The sequence below is a fragment of the Rhinatrema bivittatum genome, chromosome 8, assembly GCF_901001135.1.
Source record: "Rhinatrema bivittatum chromosome 8, aRhiBiv1.1, whole genome shotgun sequence".
NCBI lineage: Eukaryota > Metazoa > Chordata > Amphibia > Gymnophiona > Rhinatrematidae > Rhinatrema > Rhinatrema bivittatum.
The window spans coordinates 20,464,015-20,489,156 of record NC_042622.1 but is presented as its reverse complement, the minus strand read 5'-3'; positions in this window follow the sequence as shown (position 1 = coordinate 20,489,156).

Here is a 25,142-nt window from a genome sequence, read left to right as displayed (position 1 = left end):
ACAAAAATTCTCACCCAGGGGCTTTGGCTGCGCGCCGGCGGCTGCGCGCCGCACCTGGCTTGAATTTATTCGGCGTCCCGGCTCCCCTGGATGACGTCACAAAGGGGGCGTGGCCTCGGGTGGAATCGCGGTGGAATCGGCTCAGGTGTTACCAGCTCTCTGCCTCAGTCCCACTCGGCCTGTTCTCTCCTCAATCGGAGAGAAGTCTCTGCTCGAACTCCTCCAACCAGGTAATGCTCCTGGCCTGAATTTATTCGGCGTCCCGGCTCCCCTGGATGACGTCACAAAGGGGGCGTGGCCTCGGGTGGAATCGCGGTGGAATCGGCTCAGGTGTTACCAGCTCTCTGCCTCAGTCCCACTCGGCCTGTTCTCTCCTCAATCGGAGAGAAGTCTCTGCTCGAACTCCTCCCTAATGCTGGATTTTTTTTACCACCATGGTCAGGGCACGAGTTAAGTGATAGCACCGACTCGGGGTGCCAATCTTGGCTTCCGAGCGGCCATCTTAGCTAGGTGCTTGCCTAGGCGCTTATCTCGACATCCAAAAGGGCAGATTTGTGACCAGCTGAGCGCCTCTCTCTCTGCCATGTGGTGTGAATTATCACTCATGCAAATATTTGCCATTTTTCTGAACGCCCTAGCAATACCTATTGGTAATCAGCTTTCGACCGACCAGCTGAGCGCCTATGTTAGCATCCAAGGGGCCAAATACATGGCCAGAAAAGCGCCTAGCTCAGCGCCCAAGCGGCAAGATTAGCAAGGCACCTTTCTGGATGCTCGATTGTATAGATTCGTGACCCAGACTAGCTCCCAGATGACCACCTATGTCGGCTTCCAAGCATCCAGCTTGGTGCCCAGCTGAGCACCTATCTCACTACCATGCAGTTATTACCATTCGCTTTTATGCGCAGATTAATGGCGCGGGTTTTCAGCACAGATTTGGCTGCTTATTACAAAGGGCTTACCGTGCTTAGGTACGCGTATTTCTTCATGAGTGCATGGATCTGTACATGCAAAACATTTGCATAATTTTAACTTTTTTACATCCCGCGGAAGCAGCAGGTTTAGCCGCGCGTGGAAATCAAAAGCCGCGCTCATAACTGACACCTGTTTTGCCGTGGGTCTTATTACATCAGCCCCTATGAATGGATGTCTACTAGGGATAAGGGTTGTGCAGCCGCAAATACTTCATTTTGGGGGTTTGGTTTTGTTTTGGGAGGGGTTTTTTTTCTATCGAGTACTTTTTTGTTTAATATTTATTTCATTTCAGTTCTTTTACCAAAACGAAATAAACGAAAACATTTTTTTAAATCCTAAAAAAGGGGGAAAAAATGGAGCGAGCCCCCAGGACCCGACCTCCCACCCTGAAAATAGTGCCAGGGCTGGGAACCATCTTGGCCCCGACTGACCTCGGAGTCCACTCTGAGTCCTGGTGAGTAAAAGGGGCAAGAGGGATGCCTTCTGCCCCAATGGTCTTCTCTTTAAAATGGTGCTGTTTGACCTCGAGAGTGGCACCATAGTGATGTCAAAATAGCAATGGCCTCAGGGACGTCTGTGCAAGAAAATATTTATTTCTATATTTATTTTAAAGTGACTATGGCGCCAGTCTCAGGGTCGACCGGCACAATTTTAAAGAGACCCCCGGGGGGGAGGTGCATTCCTCCTGCCCCTTTTACTGCCCAGCATTGAGGTAAAGCCCCAAAGCAGGCCACAGAGAATGTTTGTTTGTTTTTTTCCCCCCCGAAATGGAAAAAAAAGTAAAACCAATGAAATTTCATTCCATTTTGAAAATGTAAATGAAACGAAATGTCAACATTTTGTTTTATTACATTTTCGAAATGGAATTAAAAAAAAAAAAAATTTCATTGATTTCACTTTCTTTCCATTTTGAAAAAAAAAAATTCTCTGTGGCCTACCCGGAGACTTCCCCGGGGACTGCCCCATGGCCCCCCTGACAACCTGCCCCCCCCCCAGGAAAACACCCCAGCTCCCATTTATCCTACATCCGTGGGATCCACTCCAAGTCCTGGGCAGTAAAAGGGGCAGAAAGGAATGCCCATTCTTGACCCTGAGGTCATCGCCACCGTCACGTCACTAGGATGAAAGCCTCAGAGCCGACCGATGCCATTTTAAAGAGACGACTGAGAGGGCATCCCTCCCGGTCATTTTTACTGCCCGAAGCTTGGAGCTGGCACCTGGGCAGAGAGGTAAGAGGGGGCTGGCGTGGTTCCCTGCCCAGGTGCCACTTTCAGGGTGGGACACAGGCCCCCCCCCGGGGGCTCCCTCCGGTTTCATGGTTTTTTTTCTTCTTTTTTGGGGGTTTTATTTCTGTTTATTTCATTTTGTTAAAGGAACCAAAACGAAATAATCATACAAAATAGTACTTGAATAAAAGAAATCTCCAAAAGCAGCACGAGTGCGCAACGCCGTGTGTGTGTCGGCGCGCGCCCAGGGACGTGACAGCTTTATAACCTGCGCGCACATGTGAGCACCCAATTTTAAATGGGTGTATGCCGAGGCATGCAAATCCCGATCCTACCGCGTTAAGTCAGGGTATTTTACAATGGGCGCACGCCCACTCCACTGCCAGGTTCACCAGTTCACCCAGTGAAGAGCTAGGTCCTCCAAACCCCCCTGGTTTAATAGCCTGCACACCCTCCCGGTTACCCCCAGACCCTATAAACCCCTCTGAAATGGCTGTTTTCTTTTGTTTTTTTTTTACAGCTTACGCCTCAGCTTTGCTCTCCCTATGTAGTCACGGAGACTCCAAAACTTCGAAACAGCCACGATGGACGCCGGGTCATTGCATCGGGAAGGGCGATTCTTCCGCAGACAGTTCTGCGTTTCCTGAAGAGTCCACCACCTCCTGGCATTTGTCGAGCCGAAAGTGGCTGAACGAGGTTCGGGCCAGATCCGACGTTGGACCTCTTGCCAGATCGCATCGGACGTTTCCGAAGAGCTTTCAGAAAACAGACGAGGGCCTTGTTAAGAAAGGCAGGGCTTAATTTCTAGGCAAAAAGGAAGTGGGGACTGTGCAGTAGGGGGGAGGAGGCCAGGGCAATCGAGGAGGGGGCGGACGTGGTGGGGGAAACGGGGCCAGGGCCCCGGCGTGGTCTCTCTCCCGGACACTCGCACACGTATAAGCAGCGGGGCCAACGGACTTTCACCTCCTGCCTCTTTGGCCCTGGCCAAGCTCCCTCATGGCCGCCTGAGTTGTGCCAGCAAACTGCACAGAAACCACGGCCCGTGCGCCGCTGGCGTCTCCGACTCAGCAGCTTTAGCGCCCTGAGCTCCGCCTCCCCTGAGGCCTGGGAGCCGGGAATGATCTGCGCCGCCACCAGCTCTGATCTCCAGCCGCCGGCTCCATTCTGCCTCTCTGAGTGCTGGGGGGAAAAAGGTGCCAGAAAGGCCGTTCTGGGTGGCTCTGCCGGAAATTAAGCCCTGGGGTAACGCGAAAAGGGGTCGGGGTTAAGCCCAGGTTTGGAACCTGCTAATCATCAGGGCCAGGCCCGAAGCCTTGGCAGCTGGCACCGCTGCTCATGAGCTTCACATTTGGGCTGCTTCAGCCCCCTTTGCCCCCGTTCTTTGCTCCGCAGTGCCTGCGTCAGTATCGCCCCCCTTCCCCTTCTGTTCCCTACACAAGAGGGGGGGGGAAGGGCAGGTTTAGGGAGCAGGGTTGCTGTACTTGGATCCATAAGCTCTCTGGAATGGGCAACTACGGCCATTAGGGGATGCACAGCACCAAAGTGTGTGCTGTTCAGCTTTGCAGGTGCCTTCCCTAGAGAGCTTACCCTTTGATTTAACTTGACATGCCTTGTCCACATGGCCTTGCACGCAAGGTCGTGTCCAAGTTGGGATGCCCAGTACCAATGTTGTATGCAAGGCCATTTTGGTCACAGCCCTTCCAACTCTTACCGCTCACCTCCTTGCTCCTGTTTGAAAGCACTTTTTCTGCATTAGTGCAGATTGTTCAGGTTAACTCGTCTTTTAACCTGCTTTTTTTTTTTTTTTCATTTAGTGCTCTTGTTTTACGCCTGCTCGATTTGCATCCCATTACTGCATCCTGTGCCCCCCCCCCCCTGTTTCTAACGAGCTCGCTTAAGGAAAACCCATGCTAAAATGTAATTCCGAGTTTAACGCAGGTTTTATTACATCAGCCTTACAATCAGATCTGAAAGCTGCAGATATCACTTAGGTCTTTCTGAAACTGACATTCTAGGGTAGAGGCAGCACTTCATTATCTATCTGTCATAAGAATATCATCATCATCAAGTCTTCGATACGAAACTTGGCAACTAGAGTGTGCCAGCTCTCTCCAGGCACATCATCCTGTGTTAAATAACGGCGTAATGTTAATCAGGCGCATTAAATTAACATCTATCTCTGTCTTTGATCCTCTGCTTCAGTAAATATCTCCTAGTACAGGGGGCTGAACCCCCCCCCCCAGACAGTCGGGTTTTCAGGATAAGGAATACGCATGAGATTTATTTGCATGCACTACCTCCTATGTATGCAAATATTTCTCATGCATATTCATTCCTGAAAGCTGGAATGACTTGGGGGTGGGGGGAGCCTGACGACCCGGTATGTCCCTAATATCTGTACATTTGTGGCAATTCGTTTTACACTGAATTTACACTGGATAATTACTTCTACAGGAGAGTGCAGGGCGGCTTAGGGTGGGACCTGAGACACATCACAGACATCCATCCTATCTGACCTGTATGTATTCCTTTCCCAGTGACCTTGATATGCCCCTGCCTGCAGCCAGGGGAGTGGGGGAAGATGTGCCCCACTATAGCCCAGGGAGACTCTCTCTCTCTCCCGCCCAAATTTAAGGTTGAGAAGCCCGTGGAATAACCCAGGCCCTTTTCCATTTGACGGTAGTAGAATTGCTGTGATTAAAAATAGATCAAAAACTTCCACGGCCTAATGATAAAAAAAAAGAACTATCACCAAAAGTGATTTATGATATTTTCCTCTATCAATGACACATGAGCTCCAGATAGTCCGAGAGTTATCTAACTCTGCGTCTGTGGGAAAATGCTTGGCACAGCCATAAGTAGGCTAAATATTATCTGCCAGGCTGCTGTTTCACATTTGGTGGGAAAATCATTTACCCTTATGCGTACCAGCAACAATCAAGAGATTTGTGTGCGTGCACGCGTGCCCGTGTGTGAGAATTATTTCCTGTTTCCCAAAGGAGTATATGAACCTAAGCAAAAGGGGCCTCACTGCCTCTCAGTGCAAAGCAGAACGATCCCCCCCCCCCCCCCCCCCCGCTCAACCCTTCCTGTCCCCGTTGCTCCATGCAATCATCGGAGGGGCTCGTGAGTCGTGCAGAAGACCCGCAGCTGTAAATCTGCTCCCCCCCCCCCCCCCCTCTCGCCTTTCTTAATTCGATGTGGGAGGAAGAAGGAAGGGATGCTTTCAAGCAAATTTCGCCTTCGATTTTTTTTATTTCCAAATGCAAGCGAGAGAGGTTAAAGGGTTTGGTTTGGTTTGGTTTCTTGTGGTGATGGGAAACCCATATTCTTAGCTGTTTCTGAAACCTGAATGCGTTGCAAACAGTGCGGCTTGTGGGGTGCCAAGGAGAAGTCACTGTCTCGCCCCCCTCCTCGCCCATTAACCTCTTCCACCACCCCAATACCCGGTCTCTCCACCTTTCCTCCTCCTTGCTCTCGCCCACCCTGGAGACAGCCCTCCACCAGGTCTCCTTTTCCCCCTACCTCCCTCTTTCTCCATGCCCCTTTTGCATCTTAGCGCTCCTAATTTTCTTTTCACGCTGCACTCTTGCCCCCGCACACGAGCTGCCACCGGTTGCAAAGCACTTTACGAAGTTTATTTATTTTATCCATTTGAAAACATTTATTATCCGCACCTACCACAAAATATGTTCACAGGGGCGTACAAAGTTATAAAAACATGCACATAATACAAAAGGAAACAAACAGGCACTGCTTTACAAACAGCGGACTACCTTAATGGAGGACAGGACTGAATTCTTCTGTTATTTCTTGGCCCTGAAGGCCTGTGTAAATAAAATAATGTTTTCAAAGCTTTTTTTGGAGCTGTTAGCACAGGGCATCGATCGAAGATGATTTGGGAGAGAATTCCAAAAAGTAGGCCCCGCCACTGAGAAAGCCCCATCCCGGATGAAACCCAGTCGTGCACCTTGAGCAAGTTTTCATTTGCTGATCTTCAGGACCTTGTAGGTTTGTATAAACGTAAAGCTGAGTTAAGCCAGGTGGAGGCCTCTCCGTATATCTGCTTGGGCATCAAAGATGTTTTTTTTATGGGCGCCAATGCAAGGAAGCCAAACTTGGAGGGATGTAATCCCGTAGACATGTCCCAGGAAGTATTCCGCAAGGATCTGATCCTGTTAGCCGGTGGACCAATGTACAAAGAATTACAATAGTCTATACTAGAAAAGACTAATGCCTGAAGGATTGACCCAAAGGCCTGCGGCTGGAGGAGAGGTTTAATCTTCTTAGCATTCGCAAAAGATGACTTAACGACTGGTCTCACATGCAGTTTTAAAGATAGATTGGAGTCAAGGGTTATATCTAGGTACCTAAAAGAGGAGGCAAAGGGGATGTTCTAGTCATCAAATGAAAACATTGAAGGACAGTCACTTAGTGGTATAACTGCCCAACAGGCCGATGCAATATCGGCACGCGGAAACCGGGAGCTCATGATTGAGCGCCTACTCTCCGGACGCGCTCCAATGCACCTTTCTGGGGCATCCGATGTAATATTTAAATGGGCTGCCGTAGCAGAAAGGAGGCACTAGGGGAAACTCTGCACCCCTGGCGCCTCCTCAGCAGCAGACGCCCAGGAGAGGCTCAATTTTACGAGCGTCCCTTTTCCTAACCGGACCGCCAGCTCACTTTTTTTTTGAGGGGGGTTTCTCCTTTCTTGGTTCCTCTGACTTAACAGTGCCACGATATTAATTCGGAGGAACTGTATTTTCTGCTTTTCTCTAAACTTTTTGGGCTTCTCAAAAATGAATGCCTTCTCAGGGCAGGCATTCATTTTTTTTAAATTAATGTTTTATTAATTTTTTTACAAAGTATTACAAACACACTTCGAAAAAGGAAAAAGAAAAAGCATACAATGGACATTTCACGTCAGGATAATGTACATAATCAAGAGAAAATTTAAATCAATTTAATTGCTTTTAAGCGAGGAATTAACAATAATAAGTTGAGGCCAAAACTAATGGGAGTAATCATTTAGGAAAGAGAGTTAACTCCAAAAGAAATTGGCTTAACGTTTTTATGCCAGCTATATATATCCTGATTGTCTTATTTATGTGGGTTCTGGACCAGATGGACTGACAGTAGTTCTAGCATTAAAAAATGATTTTAATTGCTCTACCAGAGTGAAAACAAAATTCTCATCTTTATGCTTAACATTACACCTAAACAGGTATCTTAACATGAAAGTATATCCCAATGCCCGAACTTGGGGGTCTCAATTCTATAAACTCTTTCCATCTGATCTGGGTGGGTCTGGATAGGTCAGGAAATATTTTAATCATTTGACCATAGAATTCAACATTTTGGTTCAGCAAGAAACCTTTCGTGACCCTACTAATGTCCCTTTCAGTTACAAAGGACACTAGAAGAGTGCCTCTATCCATAACTTCTATGTCTGAACTTTCAATAAATTGTGTCAGATTGTCCATAATTCCCATCCAGGCTCCAGCAGATTTTCTCATAGATTTCATAAGGAAAAAAGCCTTATTAATTATCGGAAGCTGTGTCTCTTCAAATTTTAGACATTCAATCATAAATTTCTTCAATGTAGATTGAACTCCTTCACCCAGCATTCTGGGGAAGTTAAGAAATCTTAAAATTAAATGTCTGGATTGATTTTCCAGCATTTCCAATCTCTTGGAATGCATTCCAATGTCCTTCATGACTTTAATACTCACAGCTTGAATTTGACTCGATGCTTGTTCTACAGTTATCAGCTTATTTCCTAGGTCTTTAATTTGGGCTCCAAGGTTCTGGTTCACTGATTGTAATTCTGTTTCAAACTTCTGGTATTTTGTATCACAGTCAATAACTAACTGTCCCAAACTGGTTACCAGGTCCCACAACTTGTCTAGCGTAACAACGGTTGGTTGGGGGGGGCAATTGCAACTTACCCCCTACTCGAACCATCGCTAGACCTGTAGCCTCTGGTCTCTGTAGCTCTATGATCCTGCGTTCCTCCTCAGCGGGTTCTAATGGGGATATAGCTGGTACAATTCCTTCCATTATCCGCTTCTCCATTGTGCCCAATGGGCTTGAGGAGAACTGCATAGCCGGCGATGATTCTCCTCCCTGGCGTCCCCCTCCCGTTGGGACGATGATGTCATCGAACTGCACCAACTCATGGAGGTTGGCCCGTGTCGCCAGGGCTGGCGGAGGTCGACAGTCCGGGGGGCTAAGCGTGGTTTCCCCAGGTAGACTCGAAGCTCCCCCTTTGAACTCTACAGCGGGGAATTGCTCCCCTGTGCTCTCCGGCATTGAGGCGGCAAAAGCTGTTATCTTCTTGTGGACCAAAGGTAAGGTGGGTTCAGGAAGGTAAACCCGCAATTTACCGTTCCTTTTTGCAGGCATTATTGAATCAGGAAACAGAACAATCAGGAGAGCAGCTTTACAGACAGCCTCTCACGCCTCCATCTTGGCCCCAGGCATTAATTTTTTAGAGTAAAAATGTGTGTATCAGGTGCACATTTTTTTTTTGGCATTGGGGGGAAAATAGCTAATAGCGCTATTAGCTATGCACTCGGTTGGACGCGCATTTTGGATGCGGTAACCCCCGTTTTGCATCGGAGGTTATGAACGCGTGTTAAGCCGTGCGCTGCAGCCAGGTCATGATATTGCATCGGCCTGAATGTTTTATTGACATTCAGCTCAAGTTTATTGTGATGTAGGCATCGTTATACTGTGCTTAAATATAGGGTTACCAGATCAAAAGGTTTCTTCCATGAGCTGTCAAATGGGATAAAGGATTGTCTATTGTCGGCGTAAACTTTATAGTTTACACCGAGACATGCTATGACTTTGCAAAGTGGTGACAACAAGTATATATTGAATAGGGCTGCCGAAAGGGCAGAGCCCTGCAGTACCCCTGTAGCGACTGGAACCCCTTTAGATACATTGCTGCTGATTTTAATCCTACTGCATGCATCTCCACAAATAAGATGAAAGCCATTTCACTGCGGTGCCTCCGATTCCAAAGGCCTGGAGACGCATGAATAGGATATCATGATCCAACGTGTCGAATGCTGCAAAGATATTGAAAAGCAGCAGGACATATAAAGTACTTGAGTCAAAACCTCTGATTTTGGTGTCCGAGCTAGATAACAACAGGGTCTCAATACTAAAATCTTTTCTGAATCCAAACTGGCCATGACAATTGGGATGAAACAGCTGATCCAATAACCTTGACCAATAATGGCAATGATGTTATTGGCAATAGAGTTTGCAATAGGGTCAGTTGAAAGTTTTTTCAGAATGGGCCTCACCAAAGCACGCTTTAGAAAGTGATAGATTAATCATGCTACCTCCTCCCTTAACACCTTTTTGATGGCCGTTGTACAAGGGTTCAGAGGACATGATGATGTCTTCAACCTTGCAAGAATAAGGCCAACATCATTGTTAGATACAGGAGCATAATAATTCCACTGTACAATTTCCTAATGCAAAATTAACTGCTGTCTTCCACTGTTACTGGCAAAGTTGTTGCAAACAACTCTTATTTTATTAAAGAAGAAATCTGCAAATTCATTGCAATGTTCAGAACTCTCATCTAGTGTTACTGACCTCTGTGGGCCTGGTTGTTAATGACTTTACAATATGGAACAGCTCAGCAGGACTATTGACTGAGGCTTCAGTCTTCTGAGAGAACTATTTTTTTTTCAGTCTTATCAATATATTGACGATAGTTTGTTGGCTGCTGTATGTAAATGGCTTTAGTCAGGGCAGATGGATTTTTATGCCACCTACGCTCGTGTCACCTCAGTTTCTGCTTCAGTGAATTAAGAGTACAGTTGAACCAGGGTGCATATTTTTTGTGTTTAATCTTAATGGATTTTAAAAGGGCTATTTCACCGGAGATTGCTAACAGGCTGGAGTGCCATGATTTCACTACTTGACCAATATTATCTACAGAGAAATTCACTATTTCTCAGCATTCAGAAAGGTTAAATCCATGACCAGTGTGTTATGCACCAATACCAGCAGATGGAGATGGAGCAAAGCTGACGTCACAGTATATACACCCCTGCTCTGACATCAGCCTGCCAGTATTCTCCGTCTCCAGCAAATGGTGGACGTGCATCTTCCTACTGGGGATTGCTTGGTTTAAAGAAGAAGAGCGAGGAGAAAAGAAGAAGGAGATTAATCATGCATTGCTTTGCCTGAGGTGATACCTTGTGGGACTTCCCTCAATTGAATGCCTCGGTCTGATAGCTGCCAGGAGAGATTCAGCTGAAGGCAGTGAAAGCATTTGCCCTCTCTCCCCCCCCCCCCCCCCCACAGCCAGAGACCAACTTTGTACTCAGCTGGTACAGGCTGAGCTCAAGTATGGGGATATAGAAAGAAAGAAAATAATACATACGTAAAAGAGAGGGATAATTTTAGGGATTCCTCGCCTCCACTTCTTGTCTGGTCCCTGAGCCTCAGTGTGGCGATTCGATGATCATTCCTGCCTCTGTGTGTGGCAGTTAAGAACATAAGAACATAAGAAAATGCCATACTGGGTCAGACCAAGGGTCTATCAAGCCCAGCATCCTGTTTCCAACAGTGGCCAATCCAGGCCATAAGAACCTGGCAAGTACCCAAAAACTAAGTCTATTCCATGTAACCATTGCTAATGGCAGTGGCTATTCTCTAAGTGAACTTAATAGCAGGTAATGGACTTCTCCTCCAAGAACTTATCCAATCCTTTTTTAAACACAGCTATACTAACTGCACGAACCACATTCTCTGGCAACAAATTCCAGAGTTTAATTGTGCGTTGAGTAAAAAATAACTTTCTCCGATTAGTTTTAAATGTGCCCCATGCTAACTTCATGGAGTGCCCCCTAGTCTTTCTACTATCCGAAAGAGTAAATAACCGATTCACATCTACCCGTTCTAGACCTCTCATGATTTTAAACACCTCTATCATATCCCCCCTCAGCCGTCTCTTCTCCAAGCTGAAAAGTCCTAACCTCTTTAGTCTTTCCTCATAGGGGAGTTGTTCCATTCCCTTTATCATTTTGGTAGCCCTTCTCTGTACCTTCTCCATCGCAATTATATCTTTTTTGAGATGCGGCGACCAGAATTGTACACAGTATTCAAGGTGCGGTCTCACCATGGAGCGATACAGAGGCATTATGACATTTTCCGTTTTATTCATCATTCCTTTTCTAATAATTCCCAACATTCTGTTTGCTTTTTTGACTGCCGCAGCACACTGAGCCAACGATTTCAATGTGTTATCCACTATGACACCTAGATCTCTTTCTTGGGTTGTAGCACCTAATATGGAACCCAACATTGTGTAACTATAGCATGGGTTATTTTTCCCTATATGCATCACCTTGCACTTATCCACATTAAATTTCATCTGCCATTTGGATGCTCAATTTTCCAGTCTCACAAGGTAGATAGAGGTCTTTAAGATAACCCATGCTATAATTACACAAGGTCTTCCTGCAATTTATCACAATCTGCTTGTGATTTAACTACTCTGAACAATTTTGTGTCATCTGCAAATTTGATTATCTCACTCATCATATTTCTTTCCAGATCATTTATAAATATATTGAACAGTAAGGGTCCCAATACAGATCCCTGAGGCACTCCACTGTCCACTCCCTTCCATTGAGAAAATTGTCCATTTAATCCTACTCTCTGTTTCCTGTCTTTTAGCCAGTTTGCAATCCACGAAAGGACATCGCCACCTATCCCATGAGTTTTGGTGGGTTGAGCAGCCTTTTAGCTAGGTCCTGCTCTCAAGCTTCCCTGAGATGCCACGTGGCAGGCTGCAGTGGCATTTGTGTGCATTTAATGGGAGACAATGCAGGGAAGCCAAAACTGGAGTGATGTGCTCCCATAAACGTGTCCAGTAAGTATTCTGGCAGCAGAGTCTGCTGCAAAACAGTGACTGACATCGGTTCGCACCTGCGCATCTAGGTTGGGCATCCATCTGGACCACACGGATTGGGCATCCAAATTTTGGGCATCCGTAGTCCATGCATTCCTTGGATCCCAGTGCCTAAGCTTTTCATCATAAGAGACGTACGCCATTATGGGACGTTCCATCTTAAATATAGGTGTCCCATACTTGGGAGTCCTAATTTTAGGCATCCTGTTTTTTGGGTGTCCTGTCTGGACTTGCCTTGTACAGGACACACAGTTGGACGTGCAATTGTCAGACCTTGTTTGTAAGCATGCTGCTAGTGGACATCTTATCCATGGCACCTGTGGCAAGAATCCTAAGCGCCTTGCGATTTGCACCACTTGCCATATTTGGGCATCACAGCAGGGAATCCCCTCTAATCTTATCAGCACTACTTGGAGGCTCAGAGAGAATTGTCTCCTGCAGATTTGGCTGAGCCCGGCCCTTCCCAGCAGGATGCGGGAATGGGACCGGAGGGGGATTCATCAGAAGTTTTGTCTGGTTTTGAGGCTCCTTTAACTGTAATTTCAGCAGGGGAGGACTTCTCAATGGACGCCTCTCTGATGTCCCTGGTTTGGGTATGGATCCTTTTGCCTTTCCATGGGTGGAATTTTTTCAAGGGCTGCAATCCCTTCTAAGGTTCAGCGGAACCGGCCAAACCTGAAAGTTCAGGAGCACAGGCTGCGGAATCCCGCAAGTCTGGGGCCATGGATAAGTATCAGAGTACGTCTTGGCCTGCTGCAGGTTACACTGATGGGGACCCCGATGGCTTGAATGATGAGGGCAATCTTTACTCCCTGGAAGATGGGGAAATCCCTCCAGGTTTGGAGCCATATAGATTGGTCGCCGGCGCTCATCTCCCAGACACTGATAATGCTGGGAGTGCTGGGTATTGGTTCCATGTCTGAGCCCGTTTTAGTGACTTGATTGGCCTTGAATGGGGCATTCCTAAAACTAATGTTAAAGGGGGACGAGCCTTGCTGTACCCCTGGATTCAACAACGAGAGAGAGCAGTTGCGTCTTCCAAAAGTGGATGCACTGGGGTGTGCAGTTTCCAAGCGGACCCCCTTTCCTGTAGAAGGGGGGGGGGGGGAGCAGCATCAGAGAAAGTGCAGGATAGGAGAGTTGAGGCTATCCTTACACAGGCCTTGTGGTGGTGGCAATGATTTGGAAATAGCCTCTTCTGCTCCCTGGTGACTCTCGCTTGTTTGCTTGTATCTCAGGAAGTCGATAAGACTAGCTTGAATACCAGGGCAGTGATGGAACTGGCTGCTGCTTTTTTTGGAGGATGCTGTCTGTGCCTTGGTCCGTCTCTCCATGGGCAAAGGTGCATAAGCATCCTCTTCAGCACACACTGCTGGCACGATGAAGTCCACAGTCAGGACTTATTTTTATTTATTTATTTATTTAAGGTTTTTATATACCGGCAATCATGAGCACATATCTTGCTGGTTTACATGAAACAGGAGTGCATTAAATACATCAACTAGAACTGTGGTGATCGAAGGAGCAGTTACAAATAACAAGGGTAGCAGAACTTGGATAAGAAGGAAGAGATAGGAAAGAATAAACGGTTGAACGGTATACAAATAAATTAAATGCTATGTAAAAATGGCATGATTAATGGCTGAATATTTGAAGACCTTGGTTTGTATCTATGACGTGATATTAGATTGTGTCTGGGAAAGCTTGCTTGAATAACCAAGTCTTAAGTCCAAGACTTCTCGATACGGCTTCAGTTACCGGTGAAGACTAGCATCCAAACGCAGTGGTAGCTGAAAGCGGATCATCTAAGAAAGGACATTTCCAATGAAGGACAGTAGACTCACGACGGATGCAAGTCTCCAGGGTCGGGAGGCTCACTGTCAGGAGCTGAAGGTGCAGGGCGCTGGGCTGCAGAGGAGTCTCTCTGGAGCATCAATCTGCTTCTAGAATTTTAGCAAATTCCACTTTTCAGCCCCTGCGCAGCCTCTCCTTGAGGTTAAAGTCTTGAAGATGGTGCTTCTCATGTCACTCCAAGCTGCAGGCTCTTCTTGCCAGGAGCTATTCCTGAGGGGGATTCCGGGGGCAGTCCAGCTTCCGATTGCTCCGTACCTTTTTGCCAAAAGTGGCCTCGGATTTTCATTTGAACCAATCAATTTCCCTGCCAATGCTGGACAGGGAGAGAGATGTGGATGAATATCATCTGCTGTGGACCTTGGAAGTCAAGAGGCATCTGATGCGGTACTGGAGGTTATTAAAACCTCTCAGGAAGGCTGATCGTCTGTTTGTTCTCCACAGTGGAGGTAAACAGGGTGAGCCAGCGTCACAGGCTACATTAGCCCATTGGGTTAAGGAGGTTTTCACGGTCGCATATGTGGATGCTGAGTAACTGTTGCCTAAACAGGTTAGGGCTCATTCAGAGCTCAGGCAATATCATGGGCGGAGTTTCAATTGTCTCCCGTCGAGATTTGCTGAGCTGCAACATGCTTCTCCTTACGCACTTTTTCTAGATATTGCCGTCTAGATGAGCAAGCCCGGGAGGACGCAGCCTCTGTGTGTGCGGGGTTGCTTGGACTGTGGACAACCTCCCGCCCTGTTTGGGAGTAGCTTTTGGTACATCTCACTGGTCATGGATTAATCTGTCTGAATACTGAGAAATGAGAAATTACTACTTACCTGATAATTTCCTATTCTCTAATGAAGACAGGTTAATCCACCTTCCCGCCCTTGGCTGCTGGTTTGTGGTTCTGTTGCCCTCCTGAGTGGCTGCGTTCCAAGGATAACTGGTAAGTGTCAGTTTTAATCCCTAGATTAGTGATGTTACATTTTTTGGCTGAGCTCAGTGTTTCCTGTTGCTGAGTGCTTGAGTGGTTGTCTGTTAATGGTTATGATCATGTCCATTAACAGTTGGCTTTTGCAGAGAATACTGGCGGGCTGATGTCAGAGCAGGGGTATATATACCAAGGTGCCAGCTTTGCTCCATCTCCATCTGCTGGTAGAGGTGCATAACCCACTGGTCGTGGATTAACCTATCTTCAGTAGAGAAAAGGAAATTATCAGGAAAGTAGTAATTTCTCACTTGAGGCAAAAGCAGTTCTTTAAATTTATCGTAATCCATATGACCAGAATGTTAGGGTTTGAAGGATGGGACGAATTGACCATACAGCTACTAATAATCAGGTAGTGGTTGGACCAAGGAATTTTTTGATAGTTAAACAGAGGAAGACATTGACTAATGAATTGACCATATAGCTACCAATAATCAGGTAGTGGTTGGACCAAGGAAATTTTTGATAGTTAAACAGAGGAAGACATTGACTAATGAATTCCAGATTCATGAAGCAAAGAGCAATGGTGGGTAAGAAACTTAATAAATTGTTCACAACCAAGGGCAGACATAGTCAATAGAAACATTTCAGCAACAGAGGACAGTGGTTCTTATGTGTATGTTGACGCCACCAAGTACAATTGTTGAGTGTAGGTCTACCCTCAGGGTTGATAAAAGCTCAGTCAGAGGGGAGATACTTTGGGCTAATGACCCCAGTGGGCAATATACTAAACAAGCATTAGCTATATTGGATGTTACTAACATTACCTCGAAATGTGGAATAGGGTCAATCGGATGTAAGGTAGGTCTAATAATTACCATTGCGCCCCCCCACCACACTTGCTGTGAGAAAACAGAATATTCACTAGGACTTAGCTGATTCAGTAACACAGTATCAGAGTCTAATAACTAGGTCTCAGTTATACAAAGGTGGTCAGGACTCTCTGAAGACAGAGGTTCGTGTACAAATGAAACCTTTTTAACTGATTGAGTTCTTTGCTGCTCACATTTTTTTATGGTACCCAGCAACTTTCTAAAATTGGCAGCTATGGCTGAGATGAGCAAACTTTTAAAAAGATGAAAGTTTACAAACTAATTCAATGAACCTGCAAAAAAGTCTGCAAGTTCATCGAATTCATTTGGCATACTTCAAAAATACTGTCCATCCAACACAAATCCCTGAAACCAGCAAATCTGCACTGGAGTTCAAAGAAAACTCTTTGCCAAGGGATTCCTGAAAATCTGATTTACTAAGGCTACCCCCCCATCCTATGCATTTTGTTTAAACAAAACATAAGAAAATCAAACATTTCATTTGTCTTTAAAAAAAACAAAAAAAAGTTTGTCACCACTGCCAAAACATCTCCACACTCCTGGAGCCTTCCTGATCCTCCTCAGTCCCCTGGACTTTCATCCTTTTATTGAAAATGTCTTCAGGGTGCAAGAGCAATCCCTGGTCGTTCCTGCTGCTTTGTAAATTTTCTCATACAAAATGGTGCCAGCGTGGGGATTGCGCCCGCCCTAGAAATATCTTTTCAGGAAACAGATCAGCGGGTAAGAGGGTCTGGAGGAGAGGGGACTTAATTTTTTTGTTTGGGAAGAGAGGTGTTTAATTTTTTTTAAATTTTCATTTGTTGTCTGTTATTTTTTTTGTTTTAAAGAAACAAAAAGAAGCAAAATTAACCATAAATGAAACAAAAGCAAAAAGCAAAACAAAAAGAGGCCGATATTTAGCACTACTTAGCTGGATAAATAGGGACTTATCCGATTAAGTGACAGCTGCTGTAAATCCAGCCATGTTCAGTGGCCGCCCCCTAAGTTAATTGTTTTACTATGTCATGGACTCGATCTGACACAGAAAACATGGAAATGCGACAGACCCCCTAAATTGGGTCCTCATCTTGGTGAAGAAGAGATTTTGGGTGGAAGAGCCCCAGGATTTCTTTCTGAGTGTTAGGAGAAAATTACCACTGAACTGCCACTCCGTGGTAGAACCTGATGCGTGTTATCCACTGGGGATGTTTCTAGATGCAGTTATTATCACTGAGGCTTGGGATGGCATATTCCTTTAAGAAGAGAAAGGAAGAAGGCCCTCTACAGGGAGTGTTGGGGCGTACATAATGTCTGGTTCAGGGTTTGGCGGGAGGAGTTTAGAGGGGGTCGCTAATAAGGCTGGTGAGCCCAAGGGACCCCTCCTTATAGGAGAGAGTCCTGCAGGGGGTTACCCCCTCAAGGAGAAAGGCCTGAGACTTCAGGGGGGGGCTTCTTTGGATGGAGAAACAACCAAGGGACCCAGCCTGGGTCTACGAGGAGCATCTGGAGAAGTATTTGGTCCCCACAGCTCGTGAAGGACCAGAGGAGTGTAGGAAATTGTGTGTGGAGTGTGCCAAGGACCCCTGGAAGCCTGCTGGAAGTAGCGTTAAGGATGCAGAGATATTGGCGCCCCAAGGAGAGATGGCGTGAGTACAAACACTACTACTAAACACTTGTATGGTGCAACTTGACGTATGCAGAGCTGTAGAAAAAAAATATATTAGAGATACTCCCTGCTCAGTAGAGCTTACAATCTAATCAAGACAAACTTACAGGGCAAAAGAAATTTTGGAAATGTCATTTATTAGGAACATGGTTAAACATTAATGGGGCTATACAGGATGAAACTGGTGTTGATGTGGGTGTTGAGAAGGAGTAGATGAACCCATGCTGTTGGTGGGCTTGATATAATGCAGTGGCTCCCAACCCTGTCCTGGGGACCCCCCAGCCAGTCGGGTTTCCAGGACAGGGTCGAGAACCACTGATATAATGTAACGTCAGCATTTGTGAATAATGATGGGAAACGTGAGCAGCATATTTCTTAAGGAGTAGGAGTGTGGGATATCTGCATGTATTGTGGAGACATGACGTTTTGTCTTGATGTGGATCATTGCTAAGTTTATATTTTTAAAGCCCCTGCGAAATTTGCGAATTCTGATTAAACTCGAGACTTTTTCTATCCTTTGCCGTCAGTGGGTGCTGCTTCCAGCAGCTTAACGCTAAGGTTTAATTACCACCTCCCTTGCAAAATTTCATGCTCGGGTCCCTCTCCATCATCCCAAGAACTGAAGGACAAGGAGCCACGTTAGCTCTGATTGGTTTTTTTTTTTTAACGGTTCTACTCATTAGACTGTAAACGAGCGTACGACTACTGTATCTCTAGTAGCAAATTTACATATTTAAATAGTATGTGGGGGAGGAGGGGGGTAGGGCATGTTTTGGATGTGTGAGACGATATTTGCAAAGCTGCCAATTTGCATATTTGATCGTAAGCGTTGCAGAAAAGTGTTAGCTGCTGTGTGATTTTAATCAATCATCAGCCAATCAGGTTTGTGAAGTAGCACTGGGCCTCACTAAGGAATGACATCTCCATCCATAATATGAATATTTATCATCCCCTGACTCCTAACAACTGGAATGATAAGCGGCAGGAGTAGTACCAAGAATCTTTGGTCCTGTGCAGAGAAGATAAAAGTTGCACAGTTCCCCTTTGCAAAGCTTTATCGCCTGGAGTTGATAGAATTATTTCAGCTTTTACCGGACAATAAGCAGATGAGATTTCATTTGTTTCCTTTTTGTTTCATTTTAAAAAAAATTAAGAAATACCGGGCCCATTTTGGCCTCTCTCCCAGCCCCCTGGTCCCCCTCCCCAGTATTTAATCCCCATCTGTTGGCATCAAATGAGGTGGGAGTGCCCCCCCGCAGTCGCACACGAGCCGCAGTCCAACGTGGCAAAATGGTGCCAGCCTCAGATCATCAGTGCCATTTTGGAATATGGCAGCGGAGGGGCAGGAGCGACCGGGCATCATCCTCGTGCTTCTTTTGGTGCTGACGGATGGGGGGAGGGGCTGGAGGGAGGCAGAGGGGGTAAAGGGGAGGCAGAGAGGGACCCTGAGATTTTGTAAAAAAATATTTGGGCGGCAGGGAGGGAGGCAGAACTCGGGACACCAATTTTATTATTTTTTTTATTTCATTCTGGGGTTTTGTTTTTTTTTTATTGTTTTGTTTCTTTTGTTTAAAATAACAAATCAAACAAAAAAAAATATGAACAAACAAAACAAAACAAAAATGTGCAGCGTACACCACTAGTAGCCATATTGGTCCTGGGATCAGTGTGAGTTGCAGGGCCTGGACCAACAGTAATGAAGCTGTTCCCACAGCAGAGAGAACAGGCTTGCCACACTTGGGATTAGACCTCACCGTGATGATCTCTTGATGACTCTCTGCTCTGCCCTGGCAAACATTTCCCTTCTTACCTTGATCCCACTTGAAAATGCACATTTTTTTTTTCTTGCATTCCCTGTCCAATTCCACTGCTAATACTTAGCACTTTGGTTTTTTTTTCTTTTTTTTTTTTTTTTTACAGTCAAGTGCTTTGGGAATTTATAAAGTGAACCCAATTTTCCCCGATTCGAAGGGCCATTTCTTCACAGAGAGTGGCAGGCGTTCTTTTCTGCCCGCGCGGAGCAGAGGCGGGTCCACTGGGAGCGGGTATGGGCCGCGCCACGGCCTCCCACCCCCGTGCGGAGCTTTTCCCCCCCCCCCCCCGGAGGGGTCTGCACGATGCGGATGTGGCACACGATGCGCTTCACGCCACAGCTGCCGGCAGAGAAAGCCATAGACTGTAAATCAACAGCAACAAGTTACTGACCTTTAACGGAATATGAAAGCGTGAGTTGTCCAAGAAAAAGACCGACAGCTTTGCAAGGAGGGGAGGAAAAAAAATGAAGCTTAAAGTCCACGCAGGACGCAACAAGTCTGCTTGGTGTTTCTCTTGCACTCTCCCGCATGTGCTCTTGCAGACACAATAAATGTGGAGCTTAGAACGGCACAAAGAGCAAATTGCACAAAGAGCTTTAAATTGAATATGTTCTGTGAGTGTTGGTAGTTTGCCAACAGTGAATTTGTTTTATTAAAGCTTGGTAAGTTATTCTTTTCCTCTACAAGAGAGCACAAAACCTTCCAGGTTACGGCTGTGCAAACAGATTGAAAGTAAAACTGAACAAAGAAAATATTGCTTTACTCCTTGCTTCTCTCTCTTTTTTATTTTCTTTGTATGCAAGGGGTAAAAAAGCAGGACCAGCCAAAACGGAGCCGGCTGGTCACTGCGGCTTGTTCCTTTTAACATTTTGTTTTCAGCCTTTTTTTTTTTTCAGTATGGAAAAAGAAATAAGAATCAAATTATGCACATTATGACCAACATCATGGAAACAGATTGCTTCATACTACAAAATAGGAATGTGCATTCGTTTTCTGAGAGTGAGGAAAACATGACGAATGGAGCTGTTTTTGGTTTGATCCGAATAGAATCAAGCAAAAATGGCCTCTAACAAAAAATGCCCCAAAATTTTCAAGTATTTTTGTTCTTATTTGTGGGGGGTGGGGGGGGGGGAGTTTTAGAAAAGGCCTCCCAGAGGCCCTCCAGCCCCTCTCCCGCCCCCACAGAAGCCTCAGGGGTCAGGCGGGCCCAGCTGGGGCCTCCCTCCTGGGATTCCCTCCAATCCTCCTCCTGCCATAAAAAGAGGTCCTGCCAGACTCCACGGAAGCCTATCCCTCCCCTTCTATAGATGGCCAGGGACCTCCCTAGCCCTCCCTTACCCCATCCTTCGGGGGCCTGGACATTATAAAGGGCAGGAGTGGTTTCCACTCACTCCTGCCCTATCGCGGTCTCCGTAGAAATGACGGTGCCGGCCCTCCTGAGCAGTACTGAAGTGATGTCACTCTGGCGCCTGTCTCAGGGGCGGCCGGCACCAGGTTTTACAGCCGTAAAATGTACAAACGCACAACACGGTGCCGACCGCCCCTGAAACGGGCGTCAAAAGTGACGTCACATGGGCGCTGCTCATGTGACGTCTATAGAGACCGTGATAGGGTGGTAGTGAGTGGGCATCACTCCTGTACTTTAGGACACCCATACCCTCAATAGATGGGATAAGTTGAGGCCAGGGAGTTCCCCAGCCCCCTGCCATTTAAGGGAAAGGAGAGATGGGAGTCGGAAATGTCCAGCCAGGCCCAGTCCTGGACCTAGTTTTTCAGCAGAGGAATGGTTGGTGGAGCCTAGGGTGCCCTCAAGCCTTCTGCTGGAGCTTTAGTTGGGGGGGGGGGGGGGCGGGAGTTGGAGCCAATTTTGATTGTTTTTTTTGTGTCTGAGATTTTTTAAGTTTTTAAGATTTTTTTTTTTGGTTTGGCAAATGAACTGTTTAAAATCACGAGAGGTCTAGAACGGGTAGATGTGAATCAGTTATTTACTCTTTCGGATAGTAGAAAGACTAGGGGGCACTCCATGAAGTTAGCATGGGGCACATTTAAAACTAATCGGAGAAAGTGCTTTTTCACTCAACGCACAATTAAACTCTGGAATTTGTTGCCAGAGGATGTGGTTAGTGCAGTTAGTATAGCTGTGTTTAAAAAAGGATTGGATAAGTTCTTGGAGGAGAAGTCCATTACCTACTGTTAAGTTCTCTTAGAGAATAGCCACTGCCATTAGCAATGGTAACATGGAATAGACTTAGTTTTTGGGTACTTGCCAGGTTCTTATGGCCTGGATTGGCCACTGTTGGAAACAGGATGCTGGGCTTGATGGACCCTTGGTCTGACCCAGTATGGCATTTTCTTATGTTCTTAAAAAAAACTCCATTAACCAAACCAAACAAAGACCCCCTTCCTGAAATGATAAAACAAACCTAAGCAAAAATCTTCAGTGTGCACATCCCCTATTACAGACCCTGGGCAACGTGCTATGTCCCAGATAGAGAGGAATTCAGTGATAGGGATATGGTGGAAGTGTCCCACAGGTGGATGCTGTTGTAAGCGTGCTGTAGGGGGAGTGCATTCAGTTTCCAGCTAGAGGAGCCTGGGGATGTGTGTGTCAGTGCACACAAGGTTCGGCACGCTGCAATAGCTGATGAGACAGTGTTTGCAGGAGGCCTGGTCAAGAGGAAAATGCCTGGCTCCTGGTGAAGCTGTAGCTTGCAGAAGGACTATGAATCCCAACAGCAGAGGGCGCCACCCCAGTGAGAAAGAATTCCCAGATTGCAATGTTAAGTCCTCAGTTACGAGAGAGATGGTTCTAGAAGAAAAAGAATGAAGTAGCTTCCCTAACAAGAAAACAATTAAAATAAAAAACAAATGGATATAATATTAAAAAAGCCCACAGATCCAGAAGAGGATGCAAAAGAGAAGATAAATAAATCAGATCTCTAATCTGCAAATGAAATATACAGTAAATACCCAGGGGTAGTTGGTAGGTGTCTTATCTACAGACTTAAGAACATAAGAACATGCCATACTGGGTCAGACCAAGGGTCCATCAAGCCCAGCATCCTGTTTCCAACAATGGCCAATCCAGGCCATAAGAACCTGGCAAGTACCCAAAAACTAAGTCTATTCCATGTTACCATTGCTAATGGCAGTGGCTATTTTCTAAGTCAACTTAATTAATAGCAGGTAATGGACTTCTCCTCCAAGAACTTATCCAATCCTTTTTTAAACACAGCTACACTAACTGCACTAACCACATCCTCTGGCAACAAATTCCAGAGTTTATTTGGATGATCACTGCCTACCATGTGACTGAAGTTCTTGGTGGGATATTTTCAGTGGTTTACTTTGCTTTCTCTGGCCCATAGAAAGCCTTCCCTGGTGGTCTCCTGGTCAGATGTTAGTCAGGCCTCACCTTACTTATCTTCCCATATCTGAGGCGTATCCACCTTGCTTAGCCAGGGGGCTGGTGCTGGAGACCTGAGGCCTATCCAGAGTTAAATTCATTTTCAATAATGGAAGAATCTGATGATGAGGAGTCACATCTTGCTAGATCGGCTTGTCTGAGATCCTGCTGCGTGCTTGTGTCCTGGATTGGCCATTCTCAGAGTCAGGACGCTGGGCTTGATAGACCTTTGATCTAACCCAGTATGGCCTTCCTTATGTTCATACGTTGTTTCTGCACTTTCAAGAAAAAGAGTTTAATTGCTCTGAATTAAAATATGATGATTTTTGACAAAAAAAATAACCTTACATGGGTAATTAAGATAGAAGGAGGCACTCAAATCAAGCATCACCTGTCTAAACTTCGGAAACTCCTGTCTGCATACCTGAGGCTTTTTTAGCGACATCTGGATAGTGCATGGTCCATAAACATACATCTGGTTTAAAAGTCTCAGTTCAGTTCTAAAATAAAGGAATCAGTAGAGTAGCTTTCTCCAAAGGCAAAGGAACAAGTTCCTCAGATAAATCAGCATTTTAAGAATCTGTGCTGCTCTCCCAGACACAATTGCTGGGATTTTGCCAACACGCCCCTCGCATTATTAGATTTTTTTTTTAACTTTCTATTTATTGAAGTTTTTTATAATACAAAGATCAAACCTTTGCACAGTAACATTGAGAGATACACAAAAAGTATTATTAGATTTTAAAGGAAAGAAAATACTTTTAGTCAGGGGTGGAAGTGAAGTCAGAAGTACCAACAACATTTCTTCCAAATAACTTGAAAAAAAGGTTCATTAGGAAAATATATCAAATGCAAATTTCTATTTTTTAATCTATTTTCAGAATTCTCCATTTTATGTTTCAGAAAGAGATTATTCTTCACCAATGCATCACACAATAGTCTGTAAAGTCAAACGATCTGTCTTTTGATACCTTCTCGAAAGTTGTAAGCCTCGATTCCTCCTGATAACTTAGTCTGCGTTCGATTTTAATAGAGGAAACGCTACAGATCCATTTCAGCTACAACAACAAAATAGTTTCAGTGCAAGTTATTGCTTGCCACAAAAGATCAAGGGTAAACCGCCTTAGGAGGTCCTCCAAGAGAAGCATCAAACCTGCCGTCCGAAACCGAGACTGTCTTCAGGCATTTCCTGGGAAAACCTTGCCCTTTGTCACTACCACTGAAGTCACAGGTAGCTGTGCCAAAATATCAAGCAGCAGATTTGTGTATGAGCCCATATCTTGCTTTCTTGGTTAAACTGGCCACCGTTCCATTTTCCTTGGATGAAGCACTGAAACAATAGTGGCATAGAGCTTCTCCAAGGCTTCTGCAACGGATCACCGTTCTTCTCTTGCCACCATAGGCACAGACGAACAAGCAGCTGCTCCTGCCAGAACCATAGAGGGCAGTGGCAGAACGCCGTCGCCAGCATGATTCTCTTTCTGACCCACAGCAGATCGAAGGCCTCGCTCCGTTCATCCCACTGCGACTCCAGCTACAGCAAGATCAGACATCGCAGCCGGATGAAATTCGACGCCAGTATCAAACAGCAGCATTGGTTTTGGCAAATCTGTCTGAGGACCTCTGGAAGCTGAACAATACCTGGCCCGAGGGTCTGATCTAAGTCAAAAGCCATGTCAGCCGCCCAGCCGACTCTCTTGGTGCATCAGGCTGTGTTCCCAGCTGAGATCGTGCAGTAAAGAATGATACACATCTGGATATCCTCTGAAGGAAACACATGGGTTTTCATCATGATGGAGGGGGAACAGAAAAATCAGATAAAGAACATTTTTTTCCTGTAAAGGAAAGAGACAGAAAAGCTCTATCTAGCCCAAAGCCAGGAAACTTTACTTGCTTCTAAAATGGCACTGTGCAAGTTAAAACAAAATAAAAGAGAATTTTAATGCAAGATATGCTTTAGTATCCAACTTAAAACTATGCACCACTGCAAGTATTCTCCTATTGGTTGAATTGGATCTTAAGCATGCACTAGAAGACCTAAACGTTTTTCATCCTATGGACCATCACTGTATTAAACCTTTTTTTCTTTTTTTATGTTTCAAGTACTCAGTGGATAAAGAATTAAGTAGTCAAAGAGGAAATGCAGCATGACTTCACGTGTCATTTCCCAGTGACACAAGAACTACAAGTGTCCCTATGTCCATTCCTCTACCCTGGGCCAGTATCTGTCTCCCTATGACTCCACTTCTAGTTCTTGTGTCACTGGGAAATTCATGACTAATGACTAATATCTCTTACGTTAACACACTAATGCAGTATAAATAAAACAGAAGCAGTTAGGGCAGGCAAAGCCTTCTTTGTTAAAATCGGGTCTTCGGGATTCCAAATTTTAAGGAAAATGAATTATATTCCACCTATTTCCTCACTCCTGCTGCCAAAGTCTTGCATGTCGCAGTCTTCCGTTATTCTTAC